Source organism: Martes martes (genome assembly GCF_963455335.1).
Source record: "Martes martes genome assembly, chromosome: 2".
Lineage (NCBI taxonomy): Eukaryota > Metazoa > Chordata > Mammalia > Carnivora > Mustelidae > Martes > Martes martes.
The window spans coordinates 187,033,955-187,055,772 of NC_137889.1; positions in this window are offsets into that span (position 1 = coordinate 187,033,955).

The following is a 21,818-nucleotide window of genomic DNA, read 5'->3' on the forward strand; positions in this document are numbered from 1 at the left end:
GGAGTCTGGCTTAGCCTTAAGTCCCGCTGCCTCCTCTCGGGAGTTAAAGACTTTAAATGCCATTTTCACCAGTTCAGAAATGGGAGTTTGAGGCCCTCCGCCACTTTCCTTAATTTTTTCCTAATGTCGGCAGCTGGCTGAGAAATAAAGTGGGTAGCTAAAACAGTCACCCCTGCTGGAGAGGCCGGGTCTAGGCAAGTGTATTGGCAGTGCCTCGGTAAGTCAGTTAAGAAATATGGCTGGGTTTTCATTGGGTTCCTGAATGATTTCCCTAATTTTGTCATAATTGACTGCCTTGTTGGAGGCTGCCCACATGCTGGCAATGAGGCACTGGACCATGCAGTCACGGTGCCAGCAGCCATCTTTGCCATTCTGATAGTCCCATCCGGGTTCTACAGCTGGGACTGCCTGAGCGCCAACGGGCATGGTGGCCCAGTGAGATGGACCTGATAAGCCTGTTCTCAGGCAGCAGCCTGAATGCGCTCCCTCTCCTCTGTGGTGAGAGTGGTGGTTTGGACCACAGGTAGGTCGTGCCAGGTGAGGTCATAGGCCTGGGCCAGATATTGGAATTCCTTTATATAGTTATCGGGGTTGTCCAAAAAGCAGATGTGAGGGGAGAGTCAGTGGGGGAAATACCAGGATGGGAAGGGGTAAGTTTTTTTCAGGAGTTGGGATAGGGGTGGGGAGGGAGAGGGGTAGATGAGGGCCCCGGTTCAGAAAGCCTGAACATAAAGGACCTCGGCCCATCTGCCTTGGTGTCTGCAGAAGTTATCTAGGTCTGTGATTATTTGGTAATCAAAAGTGCCTTCAGGAGGCCATTGGGATTGATTGTCTAATTGGCATTATGGCCATGCAACAGTACCATAAGGTATGAGATGTCGCTTTGGCAGGCCCTGGTCCAGTTCCAGGGTCTTAAGGTTAGCCAATAGACACCCTAGGTGTGTTTTGGGGTTGAATTTGGATTGGGAGGTCCCGATGATTCCGTGCTGGGCAATCCAAGGGTTGGAGGAAAGCGTCCCCTCGTCCAACACTGGGTTGCAGAGAGACAGTGTCGACTGCCATGAAATTAGGATGTCTCCCAATTCCCGAAGTCACAGAGGTCACCTGGTGACCAGCGGGGTCCGCCCTGAAATGGCCGTGATTAGGACAGGGCTTTCCAGAGAGATGCAGAATCGGGGGGAACTCACCATTGCTTTGGAAGTGGCATTTAGAGAAGCAGGTCCAGGTCTGAGTAGGGAGAGGAGAGAGCCTCCTCACCAGGGTGGGGGCTTGATATCCTCCGGTGTTTCAGCACCAAATGTAAGGTTTTACAGGTGAGATACACATGACACCAGGTGAGATAGGCACAAGGCAAGGTTTATTAAAGGCACCCTCGGGCAAGTTTCCGAGACTCAGGAGAGGAGAGTCGGGGAAGTCACGCCTGGGAAGAGGTTGAGTGAGCTTTTAATGGGCCAAGGCAGGGCAGGGACTCATAACCATATTTGGTAAGGTTAGAGGTTGGGGGTTGGAAAGTCCCAAAGTGGCTGGTTTCTTTTTCTCGCATAAGTTTTGGTTTACTCAAGGTGACGTGTCCTTGACAGAGGTTCTTCTGGCGGGAAAGTCCTGGGTAGGGGGACGATGGCAGCCTGGTGGCCATTTTATTGTTCCTCCTGCATTTCCAGGGCTGCCAACCTAACAGTATCTATGAAATATACAGATTTGGGGGCAATACAAGAGCTTAATATATGTTTTCCCCTGATGTTATGGTTTTACATTTTTATGGGGATCCTGTGGCAGTTGTCCTCTTGTTCTTTTGGCTTTTCTTCTGGGGGAGGGGCTTGCCTCGTTGTTTTTCAGTCAGTCCTGCTTGTGCTGAGTTGTCCTGCCCTGTATCAAGGAGTTTGGCTCTGTGGAAACTGGTTTTTCAGGCTATTGTTCTCTGGAGGTTTTTTTCTTTAGCAACTTTTTGCGGCTTTTTCAGAGGTTTAGTGGAAAGTAAACTGTCTGTCCCCAGACCTTCACCTCAGAGAGAAGCCTCAGTCTGCTCCCCTCTGGGTGGTCCAGAACACACAGACTCTGCCTCTGCAAACTCCACTGAAGACCACAGCCTCCCACAGGTGGGGCACACCCTCAGCCACTGTCCCAGTGGTCCCCTGAGGCCCCTGCTTGTCTCTGCACCCCCATGACTAAACTGGTGACTAAATCAGTATTGCTATACTGGTCTGGGTGAGCCTGAACCCAGGTGACTGCCATTGCCGGGACTGCTGTCTGGGGTCCACACCCACACACCATGCATTTGCACCTGGCAGAGGTGTAGGTCGTGTAAGGCTGTGGGCCAAGGGACCCTGATCTGAGACTGCATTGGGTTCTCTCAAGTGTGGGTTGGGTGCACTCAGATTCTGCCACTGCACAGGTTGTGGAAGTCTGTGCACCCAGAGACTGCGGGCCAGTGCCCACACCTGGCCATTTCAGGCTCTGACGGGGATGTGCCCAGCCTGAGCGGTGATGCAAGCAGCAGAAAGCTGTGGGCTCAGGGACCATAGACGGGAGGCCCCACCAGGCTCTCTCTGGCCTGGGTGGTCACCAGCAGTATCCATCCTCTGACCGTGGGCTTAGGTCCATATCCATGACCACCTAATTCCACCAGTTGCCCTTTAAGATCTTGGCTCTTTTTGAGTGTTTTTAACCAGTCTCCAAGTTATTGCTGGTCCCCAGTCACAGGGCACTTTCATATTGGGGCATTACTTTCCAATGGGTCACTTCTGGTGGCTCCCACCCCCCTCTTTTTATCCTCTAATCTGAGTCCGACCATTGCCACTCTGGTTTACTTCTCCACTGCCTTCTGCCTCCATTGAGATCCAGAAGTGTATAATCTTATATCTCAGACTGATTTCATGGGTGTTCAGAATGTTCTAGTAGATATTTAGCTCACTTTAGGGGACCAGTTGAAACATGTTCTCTTCTCTGCCATCTTGTTCCTCCTACCTATTACTTAATTAATTGCCTTATTTCATTTAAGCATAAATAGTTTTAAGACTTTTGCTGACAACTGTTCACCTAACGTATTTTCCATATCTTGAGATATCTATGATGATTCAACTGATATTTGGTTGGAGTACACAGGAGTAAATAGTTTCTGAATTCTTGCATGTCTAAATATGTAGCACTTTGATGATGATAGTCCATAGATGTAGTGACTTAGTAGAGGATTCTGGCATTGATACCATTTTCTCTCAGTAGTCTGTAGATATTCTTCCTGTCATTGGCTTCTGTAATAGTAGATAAAATATCTGTAAGTAAAGTTTTCTTTGGGCCTGAAGTTTGATTAAGATATCTATTTGCCCTGAAAAGTAGGGATATTGCTGTTATGTCTAAGTGTAAGTCTTTACAATTAAGTTTTCTAGAAGTTATTGAATTTTTCAAAAATAAAGTATTTTTTAAGCTTAGGGCAATTATGTTCATATGTTCAATTATCATCTCAGTTATTTGCATATGAGATTTCCTTCACCTGTTCTCCTTATCTTTTATTTTTCCTTCATGAATTTGATTTCCATATATATTACAGACAGAAAGAAAAAACACTGTTAATATATATATTTTTTTTAATCTTCCTCAATAACATTGCTGTTCGCAGTAGGAAAAATCCTGTTTTTCAGTTGATCTACTGGCCTTAAAATTTTGTTTCAGAGAATCTTTGTGAATATTTTTTAGCTTTTTCATTAATTTTTTGTTGTTGTTTGTTGTTAATTTTCTTGCAATTGAATCTTGTTTTTATAATTTAATGTACTTCAGGGAGAGACTTGTTCTGAATGTCTGCCTTGAACATTTGTCTTCATTGTTCATGTTAACATCTTCCCTTAATGAACTGTAATTATTTTCTCTTCCTGATCATGATTTTTGAGTTCAGTAAGGCTCAGTGCATTATTTTATGACTCCTTTCTCAGTGGCAAATGAGTGATAAGTAGAATATGTGATGGATTCCTTTCTGGGAACTGGTAGAGAGAATGCTTGGTAGAGAATTATTCCATACTGATGTACATGGAAGAATTTCACATCCCAAGATTTCCGAGTTCTCCAAGCCATAAGAATAATGGCAATCAACTTATAAGAGCAGTTTACCTACACATCATTTTTAGTCGGCTAGCTGGATCTAGTAGGTCCTTCCACAATAACCCCCAGCTAAATGGTAGACATACCGAGCCCCTTTCTGAGAGAATTTACTAGCATCTTCCTGCTCAATCTTCAGGAAATCTTGATCACTTCATTATTTGCCTCAGATCTAGAAGAAATATACAATGACTATGAACTCTGATTTATAATCCATACAAAGGAAAACAAAGTTCCACACTTTTTCTTTCTCATAGATACAGAGAGAAACACTGAGTTCAGACAAATGTTCTGGACTCTGCCAAATTTTATTGTCCTGTAAAAGAATTTGGGAAGAAAAATGAAAGCAGATAGCAACAAATAAATTTATATGCCCAGGTATAGTTATGAGTTTTTGAAATGTATTACTCAGTTAATTCTTATATTGACCTCGATAATAGGAACTATTATCTTCATTTTCTGTGTGAGCAAACTGAGCCATAGAGGCATTTTGCAACTTGGCCAACATCTCACACAGCTGGTTGGGTAGAGGAAATATGATTAAATCAAGGAAGTATAAATCAAGAGCTAAACCATCATGCTATATTACTTATTTCATTAGCTTCCTATCAATTTATTTCCATCTGAACACAACATCCACAAAACATAAATCCTTGTAATTTGTTTATCTTATCCATATTTAATCTTGGGAAAAAAAGACTTTTGTTAAGACTTGAGTATATGAACAAGACAGCTCAAACATTTAAAATCTTATAGTTTAGCGGTGCCTGGGTGGCTCAGTGGGTTAAAGCCTCTGCCTTCGCCTTGGGCAATGATTTCAGGGTCCTGGGATCGAGCCCCACATTGGGCTCTCTGCTCAGCAGGGAGCCTGTTTCCTCCCTCTCTCTCTGCCTGCCTCTCTGCCTATTTGTGATCTCTGTCTGTCAAATAAATAAATAAAAAATCTAAATAAATAAATAAAAGCTTATAGTTTAATGGGTCTGATAGAACATAAAATCAATATTCAAACATGAATTCCAACTCTGCTAAATGGAAGTGTGTGTGTGTGTCTATGTGTGTGTATCAAGAGAGAGATTTAAAAATTTACACAAAACATTTTTAAAATGTTTACAAAGGAGCTTGTTTTATCAATTTAGCTATTAATCTACCTAAAAGATGCCAGCAGATACTTAAAAATAAAGTGGATCATGGCAGTAATGACATGTAAATACTATACATTTTACTTTAGTGCCTAGGTAATATTGGCATCTGGGGCCGAATAATCCTTTCATGGGGGATTTGTACTGTCTACTATAGAATGTTTAGCACCAACCTTGTTCTTCACCCACTAGATGCCAGCAGCACCCACTCCTCAGGCGTGACAACCAAAAATATCTCCAGACATTGCCAAATGTCCTTTGGGAGAGAAATTGTCCTTAGTTAAGAACCATTGTTCTAGTTTTCTTTTTCAGGGATAACATCATTGATATTAACAAGAAAGAAGTTACATGTTTAAAGATTTTTATGGAGGAAAAGGGCCATTTAAAATTTTAAGTAATCTAAGTGTGGACAAATGCATTCACCTTGGTTCTGGTATTTCTTCCAGCTGGAATTAAAGTGTCAATCCCCATACCCGGTTGGGCATCCAACATTAATTTGACACACCATCCAGAGAAGTTGTCTTATAGGAGACTAACTCTTCAGTATTTGATAGGTCTTTGGGTCTGAGAGCAGAGCATCTACTGAAATAAAAAGAAAACAAAGGCTAAGGTTTATGCCTCAGTCTTTGTCTATTGAAACTCTGACTTTAACATTGGTGATTTTTTCTGCTACAAACTAACTTGCAGCCTTCAGTCAGCTGTTTCTAAGCTTCCCATACAGCCATTTCAGTTTGCTCACTACTGACAAAAAGCTTTCATATCAAAGGAAGGCATTGGTAGATTAGTCACATTTTTAGCACAAATATGCAATATGCAAACTTTGTGGCACCAGAGTTTTGCATGAATTAATTCAGGTGGTGTTTAGTATAGTACCCAGCACTCAATAAGGCATATAAGCAAAGCCACACCCTTATTAAATCTTCAAACTTCTTAATTCTATGTTAATTCCTAGGGCTTTTATAGTAAGCTGACCACTATAATCAATGTTACCTAGTATAGCCATAGATAGTTTCACGAGTCACTGGAGTGGCCACACATATTGAGTAATAACTTTTTATTATTATTATTATTATTATTATTTTTTGAAGAGGGAGAAAGAAAGAGCACACCTGAGTGGGGGGAAGGGCAGAGAAAGGAGAGAAAGAATCTTAAACAGACTCCACACTCAGTACAGAGTCTGATGCAAGGCTCAGTCTCATGACCTGAGATCGTGATTTGAACCAAAATCAACAGTTGGATGCTTAACTGACTGAGCCACCCAGGTGCCCCTGGACAACTTTTTAATTTAGAATGGAGGTTCTCTTCTGTTTGACATATTACAGTTCTAACAGTCAACTGCACCATTGAAAAAAAATTGTTTATTGCTTTATACACAGTATCCAAGCTTGCCTCTAAGTGTTTACCTATGTTCCATTTAAGGAAAGGTACCAGGCAGTATGATATGACTCAAACTTCAAATAAAATATTTAAAATAAAAATAGCATCCGTAAAGTCCTAATATTCCACTGCTTCTTCTTTTTTAAATAAGAGAAGTTACTGCTACTCCTAACATCTCTACTTAGTTTGCAATAGTCCAAATTTTACTGTTTTCTTGGACAATAAATTCTCTTCAAAATTTTTATGTCTAATGCCAGACATAGCAACTTTCAAGCTGTGAGATCCATTTGTCACATCCTTGAAATTAGTTCCAGGTCTAGAGCAAGAATAACAAGCATGTATAATCTTCCATTGCATGAAAACCAAACACAGGTTTTGAATGGAAAAAAAAAAAGATATTTATTATCAGCCATAACCCTGAGTGCTCAAAGTAATACACGTGCCCTTATAATTGGTTCTGTGTTACACACATATAATATGATTATTTTACAGTGTTGTAACTATAAAAGACCTTTTTAAAAACTGTTGACAAGAAATTTAGAATTTAGAGATTGTTGGTAAGTGGAATTGGTTTCATCATGCCCAGTTAAGGCATCAATGTTCCTGATAAAGGTAAATAGTGTCTATTGTCCTTGGATCTAGAGTTTCAGTCCTGAGTTCATTACTCATAAGTTATATTATTTTGGCCAAGTCTTTTTTTTTTTTTTCCTCTAAGCTTTAGTTTCCCAAATGTGTTAGCTAGGGTTCTCTAGAGAAACAGAAACAATAATATATATATATAGTTATATAATGATATAGAGACAGATAGATGATAGAGAGATGATAGATAGATAAATGATAGATAAATATTTACTGTGAGAGATTCATTCCCACAATTATGAAGGCTGAGAAATCCCATGATTTACTGTCTATAAGCTGGGGGCCCAAGAAAGTTAGTGAAGTGTAGTTCCAGTCTAAACCTGAAAGTCTGAGAACCATGGGAACCAATGTTACACATTTCAATCTGAGTCCAATCCTGTACCAGTGTCTATGAGTAGGAGAAGATGGATGTTCCAGCTTGAGAGCAAATGTATAAGATCTTGATAATGATCATATCACTTCACATTCTCCCCACATACCTGTGCAAGACAGATTATAAAAATAGATTCATGAATCTTTTAAAAATAAGTGTACTTGAGTTAGTAGTTATTTAGGAGATGGGGTAGTCTAGACACTATATTGCTTTCAATCTAGCATTGGGTCTCAAATTATCAAATAAAGTAACCATTTCTGGCAAACATATAGCTGACTCTAGAACCAAATCCAGCCCAACTGCATGTATATGTGTGTGGGAATTCAAAGAGTTGTTTTCCTCTTACTATAAACCTTTATATTCCCCTGGAAGTTTTACAATGAAATATCCCTTATTGAGTATAGTCAAAGAGAAGGAATTTCCTCTCCTAATCTTCAAGTACCTAACTCTGTAATAGTATAGTGGGGAATGTCTGTGCCCCTCCCAATATCCTCACGTCATAGTCCTGGCCTCTGGATGACATTCTAACCAAAAATAAGATTTGGAGGGTAATCCTTGTTTTAATCTTCTCATCTATCCCTCCTGTTATGTGGGTTGCTAGTGTTATTGATGAAAGCCCGACTCTACTTCCCTTCACTAATGGCAAGAATTCTATCAATATGTAGTAAAGCTAATGCATAGAATATGCTTTTACCGACCTTAACTTCTTTACTTCCATGTGACAAAGCACACTTGGCATGACTTATTTTGTCAGGTTTTGTTCCTCCAAGTACTTTCTCTTCCTTCTGAAGTAAGGTGAGTTAATATCCACGCAGCTGGCCAGCCTGGGGGTTTGCCCAGCAGAGCCTGTCTTCTCTTTAAAAACAAACAAACAAACAAACAAAGATTTTATTTATGTTATTTATTTATTTGAGAGGGAGAGAGAACATGATCAGAGGAGAGTGGCAGAGGGAGGGGGAAGAAGCAGACTCCTCATTGAGCAGGGAGCCCGATTCAGGACTGGATCCTGAGATCATGACCTGAGCTGAAGGCATACTTTTAACCAACTGAGCCACCCAGGCGTCCCCAGCAGAGCCAGTATTATCTCACAATATATAGGCACATCTGAGCTAATGAATCCAAATCCATTACTCTTTTTAAAATAAGAAGCTGGAGGTCCCACTTTAATATCAAGTAAAAGCCATGTTTTCTAATCTAGCTTTTATTATACTCTATCTTTCTACTGGGAAATCAGAAACTTGTTCATTTGTTAACATGATATTTTCCATTTCACTATTTTCTTTGGTTGCATATCCTGTATTGGAAGGAGACCAGAGGAGAATTAAGTGGCACCTCAAACCTGTTACAACTTTCATAATATTCTGCATTAATGGCAGTTACCGCAGAGTTTTCTCCCAGAGCAGAAGCAGGAAGGCAGTCAGAGCCTCAGCTCCACGAGTTGTCAAGGTTTTAGCAGTATGTTTTGGCAACATGGAAGTTCACTAACAAGCCAAAATACAAACATAGTTGGCAAACAATGTCTTGAATTAGAATTTCCTGAAGTTAACAGTGGCAGATTTGGACCTCAAGAGTACACTTAGGTTATGGTCATCCTGGCAGAAACAGCATATTATGGGCAAGCTAAAGAAATCCTTCAGTGTATCAGAAAACCTTGCAGGAAGAAACTTCTGCAAAGTACTAGGATTATTACTAGTAAATTAGGATGTAGCCATTTAGAGATCTTTTCTTTCTTACATGACCTTACTCTGTGTTTCTGAAATGGACGTCTATTTTCCCTAAGGGTGTTCCAATAAAAATTAGAACACAACAGCAACTGTAGAACATTTTCTAAAGATTATTTTATTTACTATTTGATACACCCAACCTTGTGAGTGGATGAGGAGAGGCAATGTTACCTCTGTCACTATAAAGGTCATTCATTTAATAAATGACATATCGGAAGAACCACATGTCATAGCATCTCTTAGCCTTATACCACACTGACACTGAATAATTTCAAGTTGCTTTTTACTTCTATTTAAAATTCTGGAGGTCCGCATATAGTTGAAGCTGAGCACTGGCTTTGAATTGTTAATCAAATACCCCGTTCTCATCATTCCCTCATTATACTCTGATTTGTTGTACTTTGGGAAAACTGTCAGAAATGTCATGTTACATGATTCCTAAACATCTTTCAATGAGGTGGATTGTCACCTACAGGATGATAGCAGAATAAATGCACTTAAGAACTTTGCCCAGAAATGAGCTCGGGGTCTATGGCAAATGATGCATGTTTTAATTGCAAAAGCTATTGTTAGACTGCCCAGAGCAATCTATACTTTTAATGCCATTCCAATCAAAATTCCACCAGTATTTTTCAAAGAGCTGGAGCAAATAATCCTAAAATTTGTATGGAATCAGAAGAGACCCCGAATTGCTGAGGAAATGTTGAAAAACAAAAATAAAACTGGCAGCATCACGTTACCTGATTTCAAGCTTTACTACAAAGCTGTGATCACCAAGACAGCATGGTACTGGCATAAAAACAGACACATGGACCAGTGGAACAGAGTAGAGAGCCCAGATATGGACCCTCAACTCTATGGTCAAATAATCTTTGACAAAACAGGAAAAAATATCCAGTGGAAAAAAGACAGTCTCTTCAATAAATGGTGCTGGGAAAACTGGACAGCTATATGTAGAAGAATGAAACTCGACCATTCTCTTACACCGTACATAAAGATAAACTCGAAATGGATAAAAGACCTCAACGTGAGACAGGAATCCATCAGAATCCTCGAGGAGAACATAGGCAGTAACCTCTTTGATATCAGCCACAGCAACCTCTGTCAAGATATGTCTCCAAAGGCGAAGGAAACAAAAGTGAAAATGAACTTTTGGGACTTCATCAAGATCAAAAGCTTCTGCACAGCAAAAGAAACAGTCAACAAAACAAAGAGGCAACCCATGGAATGGGAGAAGATATTTGCAAATGACAGTACAGACAAAAGGTTGATATCCAGGATCTATAAAGAACTCCTCAAACTCAACACACACAAAACAGACAACCATATTAAAAAATGGGCAGAAGATATGAACAGACACTTCTCCAATGAAGACATACAAATGGCTACTAGACATATGAAAAAATGTTCATCATCACTAGCCATCAGGGAGATTCAAATCAAAACCACACTGAGATACCACCTTACACCAGTTAGAATGGCCAAAATTAGCAAGACAGGAAACAACGTGTGTTGGACAGGATGTGGAGAAAGGGGAACCCTCTTACACTGTTGGTGGGAATGCAAAGTGGTGCAGCCACTTTGGAGAACAGTGTGGAGATTCCTCAGGAAATTAAAAATAGAGCTTCCCTATGACCCTGCAATTGCACTACTGGGTATTTACCCCAAAGATACAGATGTAGTGAAAAGAAGGGCCATCTGTACCCCAATGTTTATAGCAGCAATGGCCACGGTTGCCAAACTGTGGAAAGAACCAAGATGCCCTTCAACGGATGAATGGATAAGGAAGATGTGGTCCATATACACTATGGAGTATTATGCCTCCATCAGAAAGGACGAATACCCAACTTTTGTAGCAACATGGACAGGACTGGAAGAGATTATGCTGAGTGAAATAAGTCAAACAGAGAGAGTCAAGTATCATATGGTTTCACTTATTTGTGGAGCATAACAAATAATATAGAGGACAAGGGTAGATGGAGAGGAGAAGGGAGTTGAGGGAAATTGGAAGGGGAGGTGAACCATGAGAGACTACAGACTCTGAAAAACAACCTGAGGGTTTTGAAGGGGCGGGGGGTGGGAGGTTGGGGGAACCAGGTGGTGGGTATTAGGGAGGGCACAGATTGCATGAAGCACTGGGTGTGGTGAAAAACCAATGAATATTGTTACACTGAAAATAAATAAAAAATTTAATTAAAAAAAAAGCTGTTGTTAGTTTACTTAGACTTTTTACAGGAGAAATAGACAATACAGTATAGTAACAGAGTCTGAATATCTTTGAACCAAACCAATCTTCATTTAAATTCCACCTTGCTTTCTGATGGCTGTTTGAGCAAGTTCCTTAATGTTTCTGAAGCTTTTTCTTCTTTATATATAGTATATAGTGTGTGTGTGTATGTATATATATACATACACACACACATATATAAAATAGTTCACTGAGCAAATTTAAGTATCAAATGAGATGATCTATGTAAAATATTTAGCACAGTAGCATGTGAAATATTTAAAATAGTTTTATTATTATATTAATAGTACATTTATATTATAATTGCATAAGCATAGTAAGTTATAGAATTCAATCAACACATCTTTAGTTATTATTAAAATGTGTCAAGCACCATGCTAAGTTTCAGGAATTAGAATAAAAACAAATCTTTTGTTTATAAGACTGTGGAGAAGATAAACATTAATCAAATAATCATACAACGTAATGTAAAATTGCAGTTGTGATTAGTAATAAGGAGAATATATCATGTTAATTAATTGAGTCTTTATACTAAAATTAAAATTAAATTAATTTTAAAAATAAGAGTTTTATAGGTCTTATTGAGGATTTTAATATTTTCCTGAGTATAAGAAATCAATAATGTTTTTAAAACAAGGTGCTAATATGATTAATTATCTGTGTCAAAAATTTGCCTTTAATTATAGCCTGAGGAACAGATAGTAGAAGAACAAGAATGGATAAGAGAACAAATATTACAATCCAGCCTACAGATGATGCCAGATTTTGGTTGTAGATATTGAGTCAAAAGATTGAAAAAAAAAATTATGATGTAAGTTGACTGAACTTGGTAATCAATGAATAAAGATGATGGAAAAGAGTTGTAAGTGATGACCCAGCTACAGACATGCCTAATGAGATGGATGATGCTGTTACAGTAGCATTGATGATAATTAATAATAATTAATAATGAAAAATATATATTTGGAAAAGAACCTGTTAACTTAAGGACTGTGAACTATCACTTTAATCCATCCTATTGGGATTAAATATGTCCTTCGGAAATGTAAGTCCTGGTTCAAAATGCATTAGAACAGATAATAGCTGAATGTTGAGGAGATGAGAGAAATGCCATTGTTTCTAATACTCTCTGATCTCGAGAATTGCAAAGGTCAAAAACCTATAGGTAGTAGTTCTACTTCTCTTTAAGCTGAAGTAAATTGGATCAGATTTACTTTCTGCTTAAAGCAACAACAAGGACAGGCAATATGAAATAATAGTTTTAAAGCCACTGATCTTTAGGTAAGCTTAATAATCCCCGAGAGATGAGAAACAAATAAGATAAGCCTCTGTGGTCATTCAAACATATAGGCCAAAATGGTTTATAGGTTTGGTCCAAGGAGCCTGAAACCAGACAGACTCCAATGTACTCCCTGAGTTGTGGAGACAGAGTTGGGTGTATGGAAAAGCCAAGATAGCTTGTGATCCCAAAAAAAGACTACAGAAGAGAGAACAGTCCAGAGAAAATAATTTCAGAAAATTGGAGAGTTCCCCCATGAGTATTCAGCTGCCTACTGATCAGCATATTAAGGAAAATAGCACTCAAACAGGTTTTAGGTCAGAATATTTGGTATTCATGCAGGACTTTGAATAGTGTCTGTTCCCAGCAATTATATTGAAGAGCCTCAGGACACATAAACACGGGGTCATACACAGGGTCTTGCCTCAGGAGTGGGGAAATAACTCACCCTTCAGAGATCACTGCTCTGATGTCACCTAACAAATATTAAAAGCAAGCCCTAAAAAGACTGAACTGTTTCCAAGTAACTTAATAGCATTCCAGACAAAGCTCAAGAATAGTATAGGAATATAAAATAAGCCAGCACCAAACAAGCTGAAAATTACAATGTCTCTTATACAATAAAAAAAGACAAATAAATGAGGAACTATCACTTATAATGATAAAAAAATTAATCCATTGAAACCTAGCCTGAACTAAAAAAATGTTAGAATTAGCCAACAAGTACATTAAAACAGTTATTGTAGCCCTATCCATATGTTCACAAAGTTAAGTAGAGTATAGAAGGTATATAAAGAACCCAAACTAAAATTCTACACTTGCCAATCACAATGTGCAAGAGGAAAAAGTATCTAGATAGGATTAATATCTACTAACCATTGCAGAAGAAATGATTAACAAACTTACAAAGAGGGCAATAATATACTTAAAAATTAAACAGAAAAGAAAAACAATTTTAAAATAAATAAAAATTAATAGAAATCTTTGGGATTTCTATGGGACAACTTCAAGTGGTTTAATATACTTAAAATTTGAGTCTCCCAACTAGAGCAAGCATATGTAGAAAGAGATAACAAAATTAACACGTGAAAAAAAAATGGCTGACAATATTTAAATGTTAAAGAACATAGTCAAGAAATTCAAGAACTCTGGGATCAAGACAAGGAAGGACTGTTTTAATTATTATGGATTTATAATATATTTTGCAATCAGGAAGTGTGATGCCTCTAGCTTTGCTTTCTCTCTCAAGTTTGCTTTGGCTATTCCGGGTCTTTTGTAGTTTCAAATGAATTTTAGAATGAATTTTACTATTTCTTTAAAAAAGTTTTGAATGGAAGAAAATATTTGCAAACTATATACCTAAAATGATTTTAAAATCCAAAATACATAAGAAACTCAAACAATTCAATAACCGGAAAAAAAAAAAGATCCAACTTAAAAATGGACAAAAAAACTTTGAAAAGACCTTTCTCCAAGGAAAATATACAAATAGCAGGTAAATGGGAAGGTAATCAATATCACTATGCATAAGGGAAATACAAATCAAAACCACAAAGAGATGTCCCCTCACTTTTTTTAGGATGGCTATTACCCAAAGAACAAAAATAGTTAAGTGTTGCTGAGGATTGGGAGAAATTGAAAGCCCAGTACACTGTTGGTGGGAATGTAAAATGGTACAGCCGCTATGGAAAAGAGAATGGAAGTTTCTCATCTCAAAATATTAAAAATAGAATTATTGGGGCACCTGGGTGGCTCCATCTGTTAAGCGTCTGCCTTCAGCTCGGGTCATGATCCCAGTGTCCTGGATGGAGCCCAGAGTAGGGCTCTCTGCTCAGCGGGGAGCCTGCTTCTCCCTCTCCCTCTGTCCGCAGCTCTGCCTACTTGTGCTCTCTCTCCCTGTGTCAAATAAGTGAATAAAATCTTCTCAAAAATAAAAAAGAAATAGAAATAGAATTACTACATGACCTACCAATCCCATATCTGGGTATATATTTAAAATAATTGAAATCAGAATTTGAAGAGGTAGTTGCTCTTCCATGATTACTATAGGATTTTTCATAATAACCAAGATATGGAAATAACCTAAATGTTTATTGATGCATGAATGGATTAAAAAATGTGGGGGCTCCTGGGGGTCTCTGTTGACTAAGCACCTGCCTTGACTCAGGTCATGATCCTGAGGTCCTGGGATGAGTCCTGAATCAGGGTTCTGGCTCCGTAGGAAGTCTGCTTCTCCCTCTCCCCTTTCCCTTGCTTGTGCTCTCTCCCACTCTCTTTCTTTTTCTCTCTCTCTCAAATAAACAAATAATTTTTTTTAATGTGGTATATGCACACAATGGAATATTATTCAAACTTAAAAAAGAAAGAAGTCTTCTCATGTGGGAGAAACTGGAAGACATTATGCCAAGTGAAATCCACTAGTCACAGGAGGATAAATACTGCATACTTCTCACTTATATGAGACATATAAAATCATCAAACTCACAGGAAAGGGGAATGGAACGGTGTTTTCCAGAGGCTGAGAAAGGGAGAATGGGGGATTGCTATTTAACAGATATAAAGTGGTTGCTATTGCAAGGTAGATAAGTTCTAGAGATCTGTTGCACCCATTATGTCTGTGGTAACAATACTGTATCATGTACTTAAAAACTGTTAAAATGGCTGGTCTTGTGTTAAGTGTTCTCACCACAATAAAAATCAAATAAATAAAAAGAAACACACTCTAAACATAAAGACACAAATAGATTAAATGTAAGAAGAAGGAAAAATATACTAATACAAGTCAAAAGAAAGTAGAGTGGTTATGTTAATATAAAGCAAAGGTGGTTTCATAACAAAGAGTGCTACCAAGGTTAAAGACTCTCTAATAACAATAATTTTCTCAATTTATCAAGAGTATAGCAAATCTTAAGTGTATGCACTTAATAGCAAGGCTTCAAAATACCTAAAGTAGAAACTGATGGAACTGCAAGGAGAAATAGATAAATCAAAATATATAAGATATCTCAATACCCTTCTCTCAATAACGATGCAACGAGAGAGAAAGTATTGCATGGAACACTGGGTGTGGTGCATAAACAATGAATTTTGGAAAACTGAAAAAAATAATAAAATAAAATTTTAAAAAAAGGAAAAGAGATACACGATTATTATAGTTTTTTCAACACTATCAAACTTAACTTGACCAACATTTATAGAGCGCTCTGTCTACAACAATAAAATACATATGCTTCTCAAATACACATAGAACATTTATGGTCCCATCTTAATGGACCATATTCTGGGTCATAAAGTATGTCCCAATAAAGTTTTAGAAGATTTAAGCCCTATAGGATACAGTCTTTGACAACAATGAAATTAAATCAGCTAGTAATCTCAGGCAGATACTTTAAAGATATACTTTACAAATCTCCAAATATTTAGAAACCAGATAAAATACTTCTAAATAACCCATCACTTGAGAAGAAATCAAAAGGAAAATTAGAAAATATTTTGAAGGGCACCTGGGTGGCTTAGTCGTTAAATGTCTGCCTCCAGTTCAGCTCATGATCCCAGGGTCCTGGGATGGAGCCCTACATCGGGCTCCCTGCTCAGCAGGAAGCCTGCTTCTCCCTCTCCAACTCCCCCTGCTGTGTTCCCTCTCTCACTGTGTTTCTCTGTCAAATAAATGAAATCTTAAAAAAAAAGAAAATATTTTGAACTTAATAAAAGTCAAGACGCAACATATAGAAATTTATAAAATCCTGTTAAAAAACAGCATACATGAAGAAATTTATGGCAATAAAAAAATTAGAACTATATCAGAAAATAATAAAGATATTTGTAATTTTAACCTTAGGTTGCTCCTTAAGAAACTACAAAATCAAACCCAAAGTGAGTAAATGAAAGGAAACCATAAAGATTATAGTGAATATCAATGAAATACAAACTGAAAAATAAAATAAGAAAAAATCAATGAAAACAAAAGTTGATTCATTAAGAAGATCAATAAATTGATAAACTTTTAATCACATTCATCAGGAAAAAGAGGAAGACACAAATTACCAATATCAGGATTTAGAGAATTGATATCACTACAAATTCTATATATATATATATATATATTAATGTGATATGCGGTATGACAGGAAATGACAATAAATTGAACAACAGAAATGGACAAAATCCTTGAAACACACAAGTCTCAGTCTGGAAGAGATGAAGAAACTGAACAGGACCATATGTATTAGGAAATAGAAATTGTAATTGAAAACCTTCCCACAAGAGAAACCAATTCTAGTAAACATTTATAAGAAAAAAATAACACAGTTTCTATACAAACTCTTCCAAAAAGTTGACACAGTAAGAATATACTTCAACTCATTCTATTAAGAGACCATTCCCCTGACATAAAAACCAAGAAAAAATACATTACTACAGGAAAAAAAAAAAAAAACTGAGTAATAACCATTATCAAAACTGTTGCAAAAATTCTAAACAAAATTTCCCAAACCAAACCCTACGGCATACAAGAAAACTAAATTACAATTTATAATTTACAATTTACAATGACCAGTGAGGTCATTTTCAGAAAGCCAAGATTGGTTTAATATTCAAATATTAAATAATTCACCACGTAAATGAATCAATAAAACCACATGATCATCTCAATGTACACACAAAAAAAGCATTTGACAAAATCCCATACTTGATTCCTTTCCACAACTGTCTTGGATTAATTGGATTTTCATATTCAAAAATAAACTTTGATCCATATATCAATTTATATTTAAAAAATTAAAAAGTTGACTATTGATGTAAATGTAAAATCTCAAACTGTAATACTTCTAGAAAAAAAAATCTGAGAAAACTTATGTGACTTTAAGTCAGACAAAGATTTCCTAGATACGACCAAAAAGCACAACCCTTTAAAGTAATAGATCTGTTTGACCTGTCTAAGATTAAAAATGTCTACTTTTCTATAAACCTGGTTAAAGTAATGAGAGATAAGCCACAGAGTGGGAGAAAATATTTGTAAATCAGGCATATATATATATATATATATATATATAACTCAGCATAATATGTATATCATATCTATATATATAATATATTGATTATATATAATAAACTAAAAAAAATCTATTTAAAAAGGTAACCATTTTCTTTTTAAAAAGGACCTAAGTTTTGAACGAACTTTACCAAATAAGATATATAAAGATGTTCATCATTAGTTATTAGAAAACTAAAATTAGGGTACCTGGGTTACTCAGTTTTTTAGGGGTCTGCCTTCGGCTCAGGTCATGATCCCAGTGTCCTAGGATTGAGCCCTGTGTCATCAGCTCCCTACTCAGCGGGGAGCCTGCTTCTCCCTCTGCCTGCCCTCCTCTGCAGCTTGCGCTATCTCTATCGATACCACTTTCTTCCACAATAAATAAAATCTTAAAAAAAAAAAAAAACCTAAAATTAAAGCCACAGTGACATACTACTACCAATGTATTAGGATTGTTAAAAGTTGAAAACATTGATCATATCAAGTACTAGCAGATTTGTTTGTATAAGCCCAAATAGAAAATAACCAGACATCCAATAACAGGTGAATGAATAAACAAAGTTTGGTATATTAGTATGATAGAATATCACTCAGAAATAAAAACTAATGAGTTCTTGATACACGCTACATAGTTCTCTAAATAATTATGCTGAGTGAAGCAATCAAACTAAAAAAAAAAAAAATTTTTAAGTATACATACTCTACAAGTCTCCTATATACATTTCTACAAAAAGAAACCTAATCTCCAGTGAAAGAAATTAATTCAGTGGTTGCTTGGGAATAAAGTAGACAGAGGGGAATTACTAAAGGCATGACAAAAATGTAGGGTGATGGATATGTTAGTTACCTTGATTCTGTCGATGGTTTTTCCCTACATACATATGTCAAAATTTATTAGATTATTTAACTTAAATAGGCACACTTTATTGCTTGCCAATAAAATATCAAAAGAAGCTCTTAATTTTAAAAAATGCTGTCCATCAGAAAACGTCAGAGACAGTTGAAAGAAAGAAAAATAAGAAAGCTATGGATTTGTTCAATTAGTACTAAGTGTTATCATTAGCATGATCATTTCCAGCTGGAGGTGCAGAGGTTTCCCACAGGCAAATGGTTGAACCAGCTCTGGGGACTGCAAACTAAGGGCTTAAAGGATTGCAGTGAACACCAGTGTTTCATTACTGGTAACAAGAGAAAAGAATGTAGAGAAAGGAAAATAAAAATATTCAGTTTGATGCAATAATCCCATCAACTTTTTCTTCTTCTGTGTTCTTGCTCCAGAGAATTTATGCTAAAGGTTTAAACCTGCCCGTGATGTCCGGAGCTAAAGGGATATTACATCATGTGTTTGCCAGATGTTGGTCCATCCAGAAGATGCATAATACAGATTTTTGTCCGAATATTTTATACTTATTTTAATTGAAAATATTTATTCAAAGTATAGAATGATTGTCTCCTATTAGGAATTATATAATCTATAATTAATCATTAAATATTAATGTGGATTAAAAGATATTGAAAATTAAAATCAGCATGAACATATCTCAAGTACTAGCTTGATCACATTGATAAAAATAGCCAAATTTTGCAATACTAAGTAGATCAGAAAAGGCCTTTTTACTGTCTCTCAAGGATGTTTATCATTAATTTGCATATCATATGTTATCACCTCTTTCTCTTGTCTTTTTAATACCATAATTGTGACATAACGCATCGTTCTAGTAATGGGAATAAAAATATATCCTTCAAAAGTAACAGGATAAGACTCTGAGTTTTGCACATTATCTTGCCAACATTGATATGGAAGATTTTCTCCCTAGGCCTTGAATTTACATGGTAAATTTTCTAACTCAAAACACTGTATATACTAGAATGCATATTAGAAAACTTCAAGGCACATCTTTTCCTCTGACAAGTCTATGTTGTTAGGTTTCCCCACTGATCTCATTATCCCTTTTTTCTGCCTCACAACAGGTCTTATGTAGCAATAGGAGAAAATAGTCCTAGTTTCCTGACCCCTCTCCTGAAGCTAATCAGTGAATTCCGTAAGCAAGCAGGACCACTTCACTCGCCTCCTGAACTCTGTGACGAGGCTTCTGCTGTTCAGTTAGGTCTAGATAACTGCCTCTATAGTCCTTCTTCCTAGGTTCTTTAAAGCAATCATTATTGTCATCTTTGTCTGTGTTTATATAAAGCTCTTTTATACACACCTGAAAGACTGAACACCATCTCAACATTTTATTCTATTAGAGGAGAGGAGCCTTCCGAGAAAGCAGTGATTTGGGCACCCTACAAATCAGTAAAATTTGAGGATCCATTTAGAGAATATCGGTCATTCTGACAGCTCTTTCAGGCCTTGAACCAGAGGAACCTGTTATCTCAGTGCTCCATAAAATTACTGATTGGAGTACAGTGAAGGAGAATTGTGACGGGGGAAAGGGTGACTGGAAGATAATAGGAATAGGAGAAAACACAGTGATAAAGGAAAGGGGAGAAGAGTGAAATGGAACTTGGGGAAGGAGTACAAAAAAAACCCCAGAAAACTCTGAGCCCCAAAGCAAGGACACGCAAAGATGGGCATCCACACAAAAATGCACATCTGACAGAATTAATGGTGCTTTTTAAAACTATCTTGCAACCTTGTTTCAGACAAAGTACTCTTAAGAAGTTCATTTCCCAAACCCTATAATTACTTATTCTGAGGCAAATACTGTCTCAATTTTTTTTTCTTACACAAATTCAGAAAATGTCAAGAGATAAAGTTGGAGATAATCATACTGATATGATTTCAGTATAATATAGGTTAGGGGCGCCTGGGTGGCTCAGTGGTTTAAGCCTCTGCCTTCCGCTCAGGTCATGATCTCAGGGTCCTGGAATCGAGCCCCGCATTGGGCTCTCTTCTCCAACGGAGAGCCTGCTTCCCTCTTTCTCTCCGCCTACCTCTCTGCCTACTTGTGATCTCTGTCAAATAAATAAATAAGTCTTTAAAAAAAAGTCTTTAAAATATATATATATATATATATATATACACACACACACACACACACACACACACACACACTATAGGCTCTATCATTTAGTGTTCCAACCTAGAACTAGCCTCCTCTCAAACAAGGCTGTTCCAGGGTGAGCCATAAAGCCTTCTCCACTACTGGAGAAGCCTTGGTGCAGAAAACTGAAATGAGACACACAGTTGTAACCTATGAAACAAATAGTAAGATCAAGAGGCTGCTCCTTCTCTGGAAAGCTAAAGAATGAGCAGTGGATCCTGAAGAAGAGAACCATGGCCTTCCTAACGAAACGAGGTAGCCAGACTTGAAGGAAGAAAGCCTTCCTTGGCTTTGACTTCCAAATCTTTTGGAAGCACATTTAATGGGTGAAAACTGACTCATATCTAGAACTCTAGTTGCAAAGGAGTTTTTAAAATACAGTTTGTAAACATTAGAAAATCTCCAAATCGACGATATCTAAAATAAGTTGAGAGAGCCCATCGTAAATATCTTAACACATGATGATAATTTTACATTAGCAATAGAAAGTAAATATCTCAAGCGTTGCCTACGAATGGTACTATAAATATGCATAGTTTTTTGGAAGAATTAGATGTGTTTCTTTTTATACTTAATATTTGTGGCCTATAGGAAGTGATTTATAGAAGGCAGAGAGTATCGTGTAATTTCTGTTCCAAGAACTTTATTTTGACCATTTCATGATAACATTTCTGTCCTCAGAAAACATCTCAGTTTGTGTTAATTTAAATACAATACCTGAAAACTCTTAGGTAAATATGAAAACAATGATTTTCAAATTTGGTATTTTGGTAATTAATACATTTCAAGTCACCTATGAAAAATGGTAAATAATGAGGATGATTTGAAAATATTGAATGAATATTGCGTCTTTCCCACACTGGCTTCACTTTGC